Below are 6,000 nucleotides of genomic sequence, written 5' to 3' on the forward strand. Positions count from 1 at the left end.
ACCACTAGGCTGGGACTGGCATACTTTTTAGCAAGTAGAGGAGGGCAGTTCACAGAGCATCAGAAGAAAATGGGATGCTGTTCCAAACTCCACATTAGATAGAAATGACTATCATAGGGGCTAAGACCTCGTTATTAAAAACAAATCAATCCATGGCTCATCCATGGTTATTGACCAGTCAAGGTTATCAAGCAAGGGTAATTCCTACCAGGTTGAAATATACTCTTGTCAGAAGCGTTTTCTAAAATTCCAGGCCTCAGGGTGCTTGAGTGGCCTAGTTGGTTAAGTGTCTGACACTTGGTTTTGGCTCTGGTCATGATCTCAGGGTTGTGAGATCAAGCCCTAAGGCTGGCTCTTCACTCAGTGTGAAGTCTACTTGAGATTTTCTCTCTGTCCCTCTGCCCCTCCCCTTGCTCCTTCTTTCACAAAAAATAAATAAATAAATAAATAAATAAATTAATTAATTAATTAATAAAATAAAATAAAATAAAATAAAATAAAATAAAATAAAATAAAATAAAATAAAATAAAATAAAATTCTGGACCTCAAAAGTGCAAACAAGAAGTATAGAAAGCTTTAAAAAAAGTGAATTATGCAGATTAGTGAATATTCAATTAAACAGTATGTATTTAGGAAAAAAATGAATGCAAATATGTAGCTATCCCATGATGATAATAACTGAACAAATTTGATAAATAATTAGAATTCCACCCTTTCACTTATAGAGAGCTTTTTTTGTTTGCTTTGTTTTGTTTTTGCTTATGAATCTCTTTAGTGCTCAGGAATAAACAGATTTAAAAATCCTATGAGGAACAGGTACATTAAATTAAAGATGAATTTTCTGTAAACCATTATTTAAAACCACACACACTTCCTCCACAAAAGCTCTTGTATTCAAAATATAACATAAAATGGTAACAATGAAAATGACAAATCTTCAACATCTTTTCATTTTCATCCCAGGATGCGTCTGGTGACTCTTCTTCCCATCTCACTTACTTTCTTCCATTGCCTGTTTTTGGCAGCTCCTCTGCCTCCTTTTCCCTCTGGGTCTTCATTCATATTGGCTATAGCGAAGGAAAGGAAAAGAAAGGACTGATCTTACAGTATGTATCCCTCATCCCTGCATCATTTCAGATCCTTTTCAGTGAGAAACAGTGACACAGAAAAAGCAGAGGAGACTCACCAGCACAGTGATGACTGGAATGCTTCACCCTGTGAAGTAAAAGGGGAGGAAATATATATTACTTGATAATACCCAGAACAATTTCAAGGATAAAGAACATGCAGTAATCACCCTGAATCCAGATTCTTTTCTCTGGACTTCCCCAGACATAATTTATTTTTCTTCTTATTTCCAAATTACCAACAATCTAGAATAAAGAGACCAAAAAATAATAATAATAACTTTTATCCTACCAATATGTGGGAAAATATTACTAGTCCCAATTTTATAAATAATGTCTTTATTTAGATTTACTGTTGCTACTTATATTTCTAAATAATCATCATTATGTGGTTATATTTATTGAAGTAGATTATCAAAATGCATAACACAGTTTTTCCATTAACTCTTTCACATTAATGAGTTGCTATTTAGTAAATTACTATTTCCCAGCACTAAAAGGAAGAAAGCCAGTGGCCTGAATGATTTTCCAAAGTGCCTATTAATAAACACCCAAGGCATATATTAAAATACTAGAACACGAAGGTCTTTGGGAAGTACATAAACATGTGAACTGGGGTTTTTAGAAATGTACATTAACACTTACATGACTGTAGTGCTTTTTAAATTCTTCTTCTAGGTTTGCTTATCACTCAAATTTTCACTCTATTTTAATTTGTGGCAATTTTGCAATGATTTTGACAGAACCAAAGTTCTCTAGTCTCTTTGCTTTGTTAGGAAATACTAAATGATCATTTGTAATTTTGTCGAGGCTGTTTTGAATTATGTTACTCCAGAGTTCATTTCAGTCTATTCACAGCACTTGAAGACAGAAAGGTCTATAAAAGGCATAGGTAGTAGGTTTTACTTTTTAAAATTCTTAAGATATTAATGAACCTAATTGTTCAAAAGTATACTCTATTTTTTTTAAGATTATTTATTTGTTTATTTATTTGAGAAGGAGAAACAAAGAGAGAGAGCACATGGGCAGGGGAGAGGAGCCCAGAGAGAGGGAGAGAGACAAACAGACTCTGTACTGAGTGCAGAGCCAGATGCAAGGCTTGATCCGAGGACTCTGAAATCATGACCCTGGTTGGACCAAGAGTTGGATGTCTAATTGACTGAGCCACCCTGGCGACCAAAAAGTATAATCTATTTAATGCAGTAATTATGATTTCTTCTTTGATGTTGGTAACTCTAAGATTTAATATTTTCAGTTGTTTAAACATTTTATGTAGAGGTAATTGAGGATTTACATGCAGCTGTATGAAACAATACCAAGAGCACCCACGTAACCATGAACCTGATGCTTCTCATGATAACATTTTGCGATACTATGACCCAGTATCACAACCAGAATATTTACATGGACACAATCCAGAACATTTCCATCACAAGGATTGTGCACATTGTACTTTTACAGCCACATTCTCTTCCCTCCAACCCTTATCCTTTCCTTAACTTTGGTCAACAATATTTTTCATTTCTAGCATTTTGTCTTTTAAGAATATTATATAATTCATGAACATCTGGATGGATCAGTGGGTTAAGCATCCAACTATCGATTTTGGCTCAGGTCATGATCTCTGGGTTGTGAGATGGTGCCAGGCTTTGAGCCCCACATGAGGCTCCAGCTCAGTGGGGAGCCTGCTTGAGATTCTCTCCTTTTCCCTCTGCCCCTCCAGCACTCACGCACTCATGCTCTCTCCCTCTCAAATAAATAAATAAATCTTTTTAAAAAAAGAATGTAATATAATTCAAATCATATACTATCTAACTATTTGATATTGGATTTTTTTTTTCACTTGGGATAACTCCGTAAAGATTCATCCAGGTTGATGCATGTATCAATACATCATTCCCTTTTACATCTTAGTAGCATCCCATGGTGTAGATGTACTGAGCTTTAACCATTTACCTGTTGAAGGACATGTGGGTTGTTTCTAGTTTGAGGCTATTGTGATAAAGCCCCTATAACATTTGCATATGGGTTTTTGTGTTTATCAGTCTTCATTTCTCTCTTCAAATATTCGCCAGGAGAATAATTTCTGTGTTGTATATTAGCTGCATGTTTAGTTTTTAAAGAGCTTGCCAAACTGTTTTCTGGAATAACTGTACCATTTTAAATTCCTACCAGTAAAATATGGGTAATCTATTTTCTCTGCATCCTTGCCAGATCCACTGCTGCCACTATTTTTTATTTTATTTTAGCCATTCTGATTGATGTGTAGTGGTATCTATTTGCAGTTTTAATTTGCAACTTCCTAATGGCTAATAATGTGAACACCTTGTCATCTACTTATCCCCATCCATATGTCTTCTTCAGCAAATTATCTTTTTTGTCTGCATTCTAATTGGATCATTTGATTTTTTTCTTATCGTAGAAATTGAGAGTTCTTTATATATTCTAGATTCTAGTTTATCATATGATTTGATTTGTGATTTGTAGCTTGTTTTTTAATCCTCTTCACAGGGTATTTTGCATGGCAAATATTTTTAATGTTGACAAAATCTATTTTACCATTTTTTTCCTTTCTTTTAAGCTTTTGATGTGAAGCCTAAGGGCTCTTTGCCTAGGACTGGATTCCCCAAATTTTCTGTTAGTTTTTTCTAAAAGTTTTATCGCTTTATGTTTTACAGGTAAGTCTGTAATTCATATTGAGAGAATTTTCACCTAATATGTATGAGTTAGGTTGAAGTTCATTTTTCTCTACTGATGCCCAGTTGCTCCAGTGTTGTGTGTTGAAAAGGCTCTTCCCTGCATTGAATTGCCTTTCCATCAAAACTCAGTTGGGCACATTTGTGTGGGTATATTACTGTGTTTTCTCCTTTGTTCCACTGATTAATGTATATTTCTCTCCACAAAACCCACACAGTCTTGATCACTCTAGTTATGTAGGAAGTCTTTAAATCAGATAGACTGATTCTTCTCACTTTCTTCTTCCATTCCTGTGGATTACTTATATATTTATTAGAATTTCATTTTGATTTATCTATCCTGTTTTTGAGATTATTTCTATACATACATTTTTAGTATTCTCTAGGTCTTACCAGTGTCATAATTTTACCAGTTCAAGTGAAATATAGAAACTTTACCTCCCTTTACCCTGCTCCATTTACAATATAATTATCTTAAATATTTCCTGTACATACATTTAGAACCATATCAGACATCATTATAACTGTTGCTTTAATTATCAAACATAATTTTTAAAACTCAAAAGAAAGAAAACAAATTGAGTTTACTCATATTTTTATTTGTCATGTTCTTTTTTCCTTTTTGATGTCCTAAGGTTTGCTTTTTTCTTTCTCTTTTATAATTTCCATTTTGTTTAGAAACCTTCCTTAAAGTATACTTTTAGAATAGATGTGCCGGCAACAAATTTTCTTGGTTTTCCTTTATCTGAGAATGTCTTGATTTCCCTTTAATTGCTGGAGGACATCTTCACTGGGTATATGGTTCTAGTTTGACAGGTCTTTTCTTTTCAGCACTGGAAATACATTTTGCCATTTTCTTATGGTCTCCAAGGTTTCTGATGAATGATGCTGTTATTCAGATCTGTTATGTGTCCTTTTCTCTAGCTGCTTTCAATTTTTTCCCTTTTCTGTTTTAGTTCTCAGAAGTATAAAACTGATGTGTCCCATCAGGAATATTTTGGGGTTAATCCTGCTTGGGATTTGTTGAGCTTCTTAAATATGTAGATTTATGTCACTTGCTAATTTCACAAATTTGTTAAATAATTTTAGCCAATATTCTTTTGAGTATTTTTCTGTCCCACCTGTATTCTTTCTTTATGAAACTCTGATGATATGAACAGTATGCCTATTGTTGTAATCCACAAGTTTCTTGGTCTCTATTTTTTTTAGTCTATTTTCTCACTGCTGCTTAGATTGGGTTATATGTGTTATTCAATCTTCCATTTCATTGATTCTTTCCTCTGTACCTTACGTTCTGCTTTTGGTCCATCTATTGCACTTTTTATCTTGGTTATTACATTTTTCAGTTCTGAAATATTGATTTGGTTTTTCTTTATATCTTCTATTCTTTGCTGAAATTTTCTGTGTCTGTGCTGAGGTTTTCTATTTTTTAAATTTGTTTCAAGCAAGTTTTTGATTCCTCACTGAACCATTTTTATCATGGCTGCTTTAAAATTTTGAGGAGATAACTGTGAGATGTCTGGCATCTTAGTGTTGGCCTCTATTCATTATCTTTTTGCATACATTTTTAGAATTTTGTAGTTCTTAGTTTGACAACTAAATTTCTATTGAGATCTGGGCATTTTTATATTATGACATTTTAGATCTTATGTAGATTTTCTGTTTTAGCTGAACTTCTATGACTCTCCTCTGGCAAGGGAGGTGGGGTGCCATCCCAGTACTGACATTTGGCTTCTGTTGACACCCAAGGGAAGAGGACTTGTTACTTTTGGGCATTGGTAGGATTTCTAGCTCCACTGATACCATGATGGAATGACCTCATTATTGTTTAGTGACTGTGAAGGTGAAATTTTACAGGGCTTCCTCTGATACCACCCCAGTGGTGAGGGGTTTGGCATTTCTCATTAATGCTAGATGAGAGTGGAAGTTTAGGATTCCTATTTTGTCCCCAGTGGCATTGGAGGGGTTAAACGGGGGTACTATTACCAGATAAGTGAAAGTCTTGGCTTCCTACTTGGCCTTTTTTGGCATCCTTCTGGCAAAGGTTTGGAGCTCCTCATTATAGCCTCATAACCATGGAAGTCTAGAACTCCTGAGTTAGCCTGAACTGGCCTGGAAGGGAGTTGGGGTTACTTTTTGTTTTTCCTATAGTGTTTGGTTGGAGTAGTAGTTACTG

This window comes from Canis lupus, chromosome 29, assembly GCF_003254725.2.
Source record: "Canis lupus dingo isolate Sandy chromosome 29, ASM325472v2, whole genome shotgun sequence".
Taxonomy (NCBI): Eukaryota; Metazoa; Chordata; class Mammalia; order Carnivora; family Canidae; genus Canis; species Canis lupus.